We start from the raw sequence: 11,042 nt of genomic DNA, 5'->3' as shown, positions 1-11,042 counted from the left end.
TGAAAAAGGTACGCCAAGGCGGTACGTCGGAGCGTAACACCGCCCTGACTCTGTTGTCGTTAATTTCTCTCATCACCTTTAAACATTATACTTGTTGGCAATTTAACCATAAACATCATTCCATATTCTGTATTCTATTCTTCCGCATCACGGAAGTTGGTAAATCTTTCTCTCATAATTTGTTGTTGAATTCGTTGAGCCAAAGCGCGTGGTCCTCGTCTGTTGTATTCTTCATCTTGATCCATCGGATCAACATCATTCTCTACGGGATGAGCTATCGGTGCTAGTTGTTCGTCATCTTCATTGTTTAATCGTAGTTGCACTCTCATGTTGTGCAGTACTGCACACGCATTAACAATTTTCGCTGCGAACGCTGGTTCGTACATCAAGACTCGCTGGTATGACAAGCATCTCCATACAGATTTAAAAACTCCAAAAAACCGCTCGACGACGCTTCTAGCCTTACAACATAGTTGTTGTGTATATTGATGTTGTCGCGTATCTTCAGGAAAATTGGCCAGAGGTGTTAACAGCCAAGGCTCCAACGGATATCCAGCATCACCTGATGGAAAATATGTTGATTTAGAAAAAAGTAGACTAAATATAATATGCATATTGTGTATATAAAACTCAAACTGAACCTATGCTGCTTTGCTGAACAGTGAAAAATATTTTCGCTTTGACTGCGCTTAAGGTGTTAACCAAGATTCATCACAGCTTCTTGAGGCAGGCGAAAAAGGCTGAGAAACTCTTCTCGTGGTAGCTGAAAAGGATTCTGAGCATCTCTCAGTCGCCTTCTTTCCACACGACGTTCGAGTCGACGTAATCTTTCCTCAAGAACGAATACATTCCAAGCAAGGTATTCGATAGCCATGATCCTTTGAGATTGAAGATAATCAAAGAAACAGCGTAAATAATAGATTTAATAGTAGAAATGAATTATTAATGAAATTAATGAATAATTATATTTGTGGAAGCAACTTTGTGGGTTCTTCGGAGAAACACTACAATTTATAGGTTATGTTATTCTTTTTTAGAAAATAATGAAATCTATTCTACAATTTTTTCTGAAGTCAATCTGCATTGATAATTCCTAATTACTGCAAAAGTCAACTTACTTACTTGTTATTTCAAACGTCGTAATTATTTTTCACTTTCGGAGCACTTTTCGAAGCACTTTCTCGGAGTCGAGAAAAATATGGGAAACGCACACCACTCCTCTAGCTCGTGTGCAAAGTGTCGTTATAATCGTCGTTATAGCGTACCGAGGGGGTCTCTGAGCCTCGCTATCCGCTCACACCGTAACGACATCATAACGACACTTTTCGTTACTAATAACGACAAAACTCGCTAAGAATAGTGTACGGAATCGCATTTGTCGTTATAATAGCGACGCGGTCGGTAGCATAACGAAACTTGTCGTTATGAGTCCATAACGACAGCATAACGAGTTACAGAATCGCGCTACAGGTCTCGTCGATGCCGCGCACGTCTACACGACGACGCGGGTAATTCCGGCGTGCAGGCTTATGCAGTTCCGTCACCAGTGCTTGCTTTTCCTCGATCATATCCCAACGCTCTTAGTCGGGTGTCCAATTTGGAAATGTTATCAGCGTTTCGAATTGACAGGTCTCTGCCTGTTTCAAAGTCTGTGTAAAAGGTATCCAAGGCTTTCTCCGTGGTGAGCTCAAAAGCTTTGATCATTTGATCGAGGTTGTCGATTTGTTTTTGCAACACGCTGAATTTTCGTCTCAAGATTTTTAAAGTTACAGCATTGTTCTGCTCTGCGGGATCTGCGACGTTGCATAGTCTCTTGTTCCGTATATTACGCTTCGACTGCCATGACTTTGACGTTGATATAAGCTGAACTTTATATAACTTTTTTGACTTGCACGTATCGTGTAAGACTGACGAGTCTGCATCGGATGCGTTGAGCTTATATATATATATATAGGCCGATAAATCGCAAGAATTTGGAAACGGTGCGCACTGCGTTCTGCGCATCTCGGAGGGAAAAATGACGTCAGAGACGGCGGGAGAGCAATAAAACTCAAAAATTTAGGGATGGCGGGTCGGATAAAGGGTGGACCCAGTCGTCTCTGACGTCATTTTTTCACTCCGAGATGCGCAGAACGCAGTGCGCACCACATCTCTGACGTCATTTGTCTTTCCGATATGCGCAGAACGCAGTGCGCACCGTTTCCAAATTCTTGCGATCTATCGGCTTATATATATATAAGATCAACGCATCCGATGCAGACTCGTCAGTCTTACATGATATATGCGAGTCAAAAAAGTTATACAAAGTTCAGCTTATATCAACGTCAAAGTCATGGCAGTCGAAGCGTAATGTACGGAACAAGAGACTGTGCAATGTCGCAGATCCCGCAGAGCCGAACAATGCTGTAACTTTAAAAATCTTGAGACCCGTAAAAGCCAGGGAATTCGGAAATTCTGAAATAGTGAAGAAGACGATTTTTCTTGACCTTGGTGAATTGTTGAATAATATTATTCTTGGATATGAAGGTCGTGAACACCAAAACACTTTTTTTGTGTTTACGTTTCAGCCGTGATGGGGGCTCTCCTCAGAACGATATATTTAAAACATCCCTGCTTATTACCTAAACCTTCCATATTAAATTTTGTTATGACTGAGTTGTACATTATTTTATTATTTCTGTTCGCGACAGATGTAATAAAACTGTTTTTTTTAAAGAATATTCATGAAATAATTTTATACCTTCACCTTAGCTCTTAAGAGAGAATTTTTTTCAATACAAAGCTTATGTAAGATTCGACCTTGCTCTCCATCCTTGACCGAGCTGTACTCAAACCGAGTTATGTTTTGCATTCCTAGAGCGATAGTAACCCAACACCGCAGATCCTTGGCTCTGAATGTACCGCAGCTATCGGCCGACCTTGAACTCTGGTCTTGTCTGAACCCGTCCAAATACTCATCGTAGAGTTTACATTACATGACGCAGCTCGAAACCCTCCATCGTTGCTTAGTGGTGTTCGGAGTAGCATTTTCTTAGATTTTGAGACTTAATTCTAGATACAATTACAAGGTACAAAACGTACGTAGGATCAAATGTATACAAGATGGATGAATGAAAAAATATTCATAATTTCAATCTTTTTTTTGTTTATTGAACGTAAGACTTACACAGAACATTGGATATTTGAATGCGATACTCAGATTATACGTATACGAATTCAAGTTGACCGTACAGTCCGCCAAGATAGCGTAGATGCAACCGTATCTCCTTACTGGCTGTCGTCACCTTCTGGAACAAATCTTCATTTTCGTGGAGGGCCTTGGTCAGTCAGTTGGGCAGAAAAATCGTGAAAGAGTCATCCAAGTCCATAACGATTTTGTCTCCAAATTTCGTTTTAACCCGACGAACGCCACTGACCCGGTATTCGAAGTATACTTCGAGGTCCGAAAGCTTTTTCAAGGGCAGAAGTGTCCCAGGCGAGCGACTTCGTTCAATTTTGAAAAGTCCATGATCGTTACGGTCGAGTTGTATGTGCTCGAAATCTCTTGTGAGTTGATTGAGGTCAGATCTGATTTTCAGCAGATGTTTTACTTCTCCAATATTCTTGAGGAGCAGTTCTGGTCGTTTCTTCAATTCACGTTGTTGTTCCAGAGCACTTCTCATTTGCAAGAAGAACAGCTTCAGACTGGCGATGAAGTTTTCACTTTTCGCTTATATAACGTTCCCCCAGAATAAACGAATTTCTTTGTAAAAACGTATGTCCCTCTTTATTTTATATCCGACACACACAACAAGTATGCGTCTTTATTTTTTAGACAATCGACAGACATGGTACAGTTATAAATTACAAAGCTAAGGTGTAGGCTTGTAGCCCCACGGAAGCGTGTCGGTTGTATTTTGAAACACGATCCGCTTGTCGTCATTCCAGCTCAGTGCTACTTTCTGCTGTTCTACGGTGTATACCTCGTGCTTTCGACTCAATATCAAATGCTGATTTGAGGATAGATTTTCACGGTTCAAAACACATTCCAAATAATCGTTGAAAGTTATTTTTCTCAACGCTGATCCTTTGACACCTTTGGCACGTTTATTGTCTTTCTCATCTCCGAAGACTCGGAATGCGTACAGTTTAGCTCTTAACCCTACAAATTCCAGCATTATTTTTCCATTATTCTCATCTTTCATCAAGCCGAGAACTTTTTTGTTCGCTAGAGGCATTCCGTAAACGTTGTCAAGCGGATAATCCGACGTGTCGAATTTGTGCAAGTCCTCCTTTATATGTTCGTATATGTCGGGGACGGTAAAATTGTACGTAAATCAAACTGTCGGTATCCGTATACATTAATTTTGCTCGGTTGCCGAATTTCTGCTTAATGTAATTGTAATGAAAATCGTAGATATATGTTTTAGCCAGATCCATGATGGAGAAACCTGCATACAATGGTTTATTCAACTTGACTTTCGTCTTACTCATTTCAACGATAATTATATCTTTGTCGAAAACGGTGCAGCTGTGAAAATTGGGTTTGGCTATGGTAGCTCTAGCACCGTATCTTCCATCCCATTTCGTGATCAGTCTGACATCTCTATACTTCCTAACATTTTCCATTGTTTTGCCAAAAACTGCGTTGTTTGTCAGTTTGTAAAAATTTTTCTCGAATTCGTTCTGAGATTTTTTGCGCAAATCGGTATTCAAATCTATGTATTTTTTGAGCCACGGGGTTTGTCTGAATTTGAGAACTCTGTGTATTTTGAGTAATTTTAAGCCTAATTGTAAGCATTGTTTCAAAACCCTGTAGTGAACAACGTAGTTTTTCTTGGAAAGTAGCGTGGGCGTCAATTTCGGTTGCTTACTATTCGAGATCGGAGGTATATAGTGCTCCGGACACAGTGGTAAATCCTTATGAATTTCATGCAGTTCCTCAGGATATTCCAAATCCACCTCCAGTATGTAACCAAACTCCGCATCGTCCGAGATGGTAAGAACGTCGCATTGTCCGAAGTCTGATAACCATTCGAAGGAACTGTATGGCAGAGCAAAGCTCATAGCAGCACCGTACAAATTATTAACGTCAAAGTACATGAGATAAGATTCTTCGACCTCAGGATCGAATTCCTCTCCCATATATCTATTGTTGGCCTTTGCGTATCTGTTCGAACACTGTGATACACCACCACGAATACCCTTTTCGATAAACATAACCATGTCTATGTCGGTGAGAAGCTCGAGTTCGATGCCTGTACATTTTAACATCGCATCAAACGACAGACCGGGCGCTGTGTAGTAATGTAACGGGTCCAGTTTGTACGTCGTCCAACAATTCTGTCGAAAATTTTGAAAAACGTCAGCCAGTAAAAACACGTCCGTCTGTAAATACAAGTCCGAATACTCTCCCAAAGTTTGAACGTTAAAAGTTTGCCAAACTTTACATGCATGTGCATAGTCGTCGTCTGATATATCCCGATCATTTAATTTTGAGTAGAATTGTTGTTTGGATGGTAACCGTGTGTCCTCGAGCTTCTCCCAACTGTCTATGTATTCGTACGGGAACACTCCTTTTCTGGTCAATAACTGAAATTTATCTGAGCTACGATAAAATTTTCGTGTGATTGATTTCTGATCATCACCGAGATACGTTGCTAATTTCTCAAGACTACTGGGCATGAAACGGTACGAATCTACGAATCTAAAGTTTATATCCGTTCCCTTAACGAATTTTGTAAATGAAATGTACTTTTCTTTGTTTACGGGTAGAAGCTCAGTTGTGCCCTCGAACGATGTAGCCAGTGCTTTGATCAGAAAATGTGAATCGTAACCCGACAGATTGTGGAATATCACTGGGATAGTGTGCGAATTTTGGTAATTTAGATTGCAACCTCGGTGAGCAGCACCACGGTACTTTCCCGTGAAATGGCAGTGATCACGATGTTTCACGTCTGTGAATGTAAACGGTTTTTCACAAATGTGACACACTGTTGTTGAGTGAAATTCGTTGATTTGATTGAAATTGAGCGGTTCCATCGGTACAACAGTTTTGAAATAAACTTGTAACGAATGTGCCAATTCCGCTAACTCATTCACAAACCATTGAACGCAAGTCTCTCCACGATTAATTATGAAATTTGAAAGCGAATCGTCAAACGCACAATGTAGATAGTAAGCTATACTATACGGAAGATGCTTCTGATAAATTGTTCTTGTACCCATCTTTTTGAGCGTAGGTTCCAGTAAACATTCGAGATCCGCGTAAATGCAGAATGGAACGGTTTCTTTGTGCTTGAAATTTTTGAATTTGAGTATTTTTTCCTCATCTGTAGGTAGAATAACTTTGGTTTTGTTTAAATTCATGCAATCAGCTCAGTGCTTCAACAAACATCTTTCGAAATTAAAATGAGACAGACACCTATCGCACAACCAGGTACGACATTTATGCTTATAAATTTGAGATCTTGTTAATCGAGACAGATTTCGAATACAAGTAAAATGAAAGATTCTATTTTTTTCATAATTTTCCATATCGACATCATCATCATCGTCATCGTCAGTGATTTCAGTTTCTATCGCTAAAAGATGAATTACAGGTTTGTCAGACTTGTTTCGGCTCAAATAAATGGGTACGATTTCACTGCGCTTTTGTTTTTCCGTACTATCTATACCATAAACGTTGATTGAAAGTTTGTTAAGTTTCTCAAATTTTGGAATCTGGTCTAAAGACATTGGAAAATGCAAACCGTCGTATTGTAGCACTGAGCTGAACTGCGGATATGATGTAATTTTACTGGGATTGTTGTTGTCGGCTGGGAACAGAGCTGCGGTGACCGACCAAAGAAAGCAGTAAGAGTCGTTGTTTCTTATGTTTACTACAGCCTTCTTATCTTGAATATCTTTGGGTAGTGGTGTGTATGTGAAGACACCGCCTCGTAGTGGCACGTACTTGTTGATATTCACAGTCAAATTGATTATTTCAGTCAGCGACCAGCCTGAATCCTTTTCCTGGAAATCTTCCACCTTTTTCAACAAACGCTCCGTCGCGTTTTCGATGAACCATTCGTTGATATCCGTTGTCTGGAGGATGATTTCATTTCTCGTATTAAAAAATTTGATCTCTTCCACCATGCGATCATCTTTTCTAACTTCAAATTTACAAGCCAGGATAACGTTGGCTTTCAAGCTCCTGTCTTTCTTCAGAGCGTTTTTTAGTCTCGTCACAGCTAGTACCTTTGCGTCTTCTAGAAATCTCTCCACATCTTTATGCTTCAAATTGACGATGGATCCAGTTCGAATTCTCCTCTCGAAAGCTGATTCCAAATCTTCCCACCGTACTCGATCGCTTCTTCGTCGGCTTCGTAATCCGTCACCCACTTTTTGAAATTGTTCAAATTTGACTGTCAACGATTTCAGAATTCCAATTGTAGTCAAAATTCTCATCTTTTCTCCAATCGATGAAGCCTTTCGCAATATTTTGTTCAGAAGCCTGATATTTTGGGTTCCGAATCGAATCCATTTTGCAATTTCTGCCGGCGACGAGTTTTCCGATAAAATCTTGAACGCCGTTTCCATAATATCGATCAATCTCAAACACTTCGCGGATTCCATCTTGAGCTTTTTCCTCACGTATACTTGACAAGTTGTGACTTAATGATCGTTTGCAGTGATGAGCGTCCTTTTTATAAGGCAGCTGTACGTATGTTTGTGTATGCGCGCGCACCTTTTGGCATTCCCAGAGCGATAGTAACCCAACACCGCAGATCCATGGCTTTGAATGTACCGCGGCTATCGGTCGACCTTGCACTCTGGTCTTGACTGAACCCGTTCAAAATTCATCGTTGAGTTCACACGGCAGTTACAAGCCAAAAAATGTCACGTGGTTGATATCAAACCGACATCCGAATAAGTGAAAAACAATTCTCAGAACCATTAATTTTGGAATGTCACGTGGTTGATAAGGTGGGAAAGGAATGTGGGGGTGGTTGATGTTACACATCAGCGATATCCGAGTGGATAAAAAACAATTCTCGGAACTATGAATTTTGGAATGTCACGTGGTTGATAACGTGGGAAAGGAATGCGGCACGGTAAAAAAGTTCTCGCCCCTGCTGCGCCCTCAAGCCGGTACGGCAGACTGTGACGTCATCGCGGAAAAGGGTTTGAGTCTGGGGAGAATGTCGCAAGCCAGTACGGCGGACTGTGAGGTCATCGCGGAAAAGGGTTTGCGTCTGGGCTGCGCGGAGCGGCTCGGTCGGTAAAGAAGGTGTTTGTACTCAGAACCCCCTTTCCTATACTACTCACTCACGACGCGAAGGTTCAGTGTTCGAACCTCTCAACTAACTTTTTTTTTTTTATCCATGGGTGAAGATAAGTTGGTAATATGAGAAATGAGAACGGTTACAACTCTTTAATTGCTACAAAAATAATAATTCATTTATATTCAGCATTGTATTTAAAAAAAGGGAAAAAGGGGAAAACTCGGAAGCGACCACTGATTACTGAACTTTCGTTTTTGGAACCAGAAAAAGCTATATCACGTACATATTTATGATCATGCGGTTTGGCGATCAATTTTTTGACAAATAAATAACGAATATTAATAAAACGTGGTTTTTATTACTTTATTTCTTCACATACTTTATTGTCAGTGTCTGTAATGGAAACGTGATGATTGATGAGACAGAACAGAGCTGGAAAGTTGAAAAACAAGTATTAATATGGAAGAGCTAAAAACGTTTCACCCCAAGTGATAGAAATAGAAACGGAAATAATTATTTTAATTTTGATATCAGTGAGGATTGAGGCTCCCACGTGTAACACAAATTATTGCTCAACGCCTCTTTAGCATGGAGAATGCTTTCGCACGTGCCGACATGAAGGCGATTTCGTATTTTACTCTTTATCGAGTTAAGTTGGGAAAAAACTCTTTCAGCTGCCGCCGAAGAATGTGGCAAACAGAGTATCCCCTTAACTAATTTTGTCAAGTTCGGGAACATTGGAATGTCCAATCGAAAGTTCAACTTGAAAATATTTGTCCAAAAATCTTCGATGGGAAGATTTTTTTGGGCTTCCATTTCTTCCAAATCGGATAAAAGTCGCCACTCACTATTCAATTTTTCTATGTCATCCACGAGGTGTGGGAAAAACTTGAGTGCTTGTGTGGCAATACTGCTAATCTCTCCAGATAACACTATGCGCGGATTGAAATAGCTTACAAAAGGTAAAACCGGGTCATCGAAATTAAACCTTCGTTTGATCTGTTCCGCGAGCATCACATAAAACCCCAAAGCATGCACTCTGAAGTTGCGCAATTCGTTTCGATCGATATTTTCGTTTGACATTAATATTTCAGCTTTTGCTCCGAAATATATTTTCTCCAATGCAATGAAATTTCGTGGATCAGTGACTTCAATGTTTTTAATCGGAACACGATCCAGATATTCCTTTTTCACGTAATTCCTCAAAATGTTTCGGAACAAATCGGAAACTCTTTTCAAAAGAAGATGTAGTTGCGGTTTCTCCGCTTGAAACTCTCGGTTCAATCGATTTACCCTTTCGAGAATGTAAGAGAGAAAAGTATAATATACTTTGAAAATGGGATTTTTTAATTGATTCAAAATCGCTTGCGTTGCAGGCAAGTCATCTTCAAAGCACTCGTGCGTGAAAAAAAGGATCAAAGCTTCCCAATTCTGTAACACCCGATCAACAGCAGCCTGGATTGAAGAAAAAAATGCCAAGTTTGAGGTTGAGAAAGTACAGAAGTAAACAAATAAGCAGTCGTGACAATGCAAAATTACATGCACACTCCTGATCACAACCGATGTAACGCACTTACTTGAAGAGACAACCACCGCGTTGCACTCGGGTGCAACAGTTTGCGAGGTTTCAGTTCTACGAATATCTGAAACTCTTGTAATCTTCCAGATCGATTGCTGCTGTGCGAGAAGTAAGAATAGACTGCTCGTATCAAATCTTCTAAACTTCTTGGCAACTTTTTAGCTGCAGCTGAAGAGCACAGATGAAATGAATGACAAACGCATCCAAGGACGAACAGATGTGGTATTATTGCTTTGAAGCGGGCTTGTACTCCGTTGATATTTCCCATCATTACAGATACGTTATCAGCCGCCAAACCGATCATATTTGTCACCGGAATGTTCTTCTCTTTGAAAAAATTGCAGATTGCGGTAAAGATATCATTCGCAGTGCAGGATTGTACTTTTATCAGCCCCAAAAACCTATCCTTGCATTCGTCATTATCGTAAAATCTCACTACGATAGCAAGTGATTTTTCTGTGTTGATATCGGTAGTTTCGTCGATTATTATCGAAAAAACACAATTTTTTAACTTTTCCGAAATGACTGATATCTGTTCCTTGGCGATCACGTCTTTTGTTAAGTTCGTAGCTTTTGTTCGGCAGCATTTTATCGCTTTTGCTATTTTCGAATCCGGGCATACAGACGCAACCAGCTTCGGCAAATGATCCATTAAGAGGAACGGCAAATTGTGTTCGTGCAAAAACATCGTGAGCTTCAATTCAGCCGATTTAACCAGTTTCTCCTGTTGTTTTTTTTCGACGTTAAAATGCTCACTAATCTTGACCGTCCTCTCAGCTTTTCTCATATTTCCTATATGAAAATCAGTAACCTCATGTCGTTTTAAGTGAGTGAACCCACCATTAATCGTTTTGAGACACGCCGTGCAGAACGATTTGTCCGACTTTTTTTCCAACCATGGAAAACCGTGTCGCCAGCTGTCCTTGAATCTTTGTTGGTACGATTTACGTCTTTTCTTGGAGGGTTCTTCGACATAATAATCTAATGCATAGGAATCTTCAGCTAGACCAGTTGTAGTGTCAGTATCAGTTGTCGTACTTTCTGAACAATCAGAATTCTTTTCGGCATCGGCATACCTGCTAAAATCATCATCGATAAGTTTTGGACCGAAAAAGCAGTATTTTTGAAGGGCGAATAGGACACATTTTTGTAAGCGAATAGGACACACAAAACGGTCATAATGGATTGAGCAAAATTTTCATGATACTTTTTATTTT

At 40.1% G+C, this 11,042-nt stretch overlaps 2 long non-coding RNA genes across 5 annotated transcripts; one reads left to right on the top strand and one right to left on the bottom strand.

The window, feature by feature from the left end:
• Positions 1-328: 328 nt before the first annotated feature.
• Positions 329-1,276, bottom strand: LOC124293728. Of its 2 annotated transcripts, none has more exons than XR_006903605.1 (3): positions 1,123-1,276; positions 642-878; positions 329-562 (listed from the first exon to the last, which is right to left on the bottom strand). It is a non-coding gene; the product is annotated as an uncharacterized LOC124293728 (long non-coding RNA). The 2 variants fall into 2 exon arrangements; XR_006903606.1 differs by having other exon boundaries at positions 1,119-1,264.
• On the top strand, positions 1,194-10,005 carry LOC124293729. Of its 3 annotated transcripts, none has more exons than XR_006903607.1 (3): positions 1,194-1,327; positions 3,579-3,583; positions 9,994-10,005. It is a non-coding gene; the product is annotated as an uncharacterized LOC124293729 (long non-coding RNA). The 3 variants fall into 3 exon arrangements; XR_006903608.1 differs by having other exon boundaries at positions 1,227-1,361; XR_006903609.1 differs by lacking the exon at positions 1,194-1,327 and adding an exon at positions 1,362-1,475.
• The last annotated feature ends 1,037 nt before the right edge of the window (positions 10,006-11,042 follow it).

Source organism: Neodiprion lecontei, chromosome 3, assembly GCF_021901455.1.
Source record: "Neodiprion lecontei isolate iyNeoLeco1 chromosome 3, iyNeoLeco1.1, whole genome shotgun sequence".
Classification (NCBI taxonomy): Eukaryota; Metazoa; Arthropoda; class Insecta; order Hymenoptera; family Diprionidae; genus Neodiprion; species Neodiprion lecontei.
The sequence above is the reverse complement of the archived record's forward strand: the minus strand, read 5'-3'. Positions and strand labels throughout refer to the sequence as shown.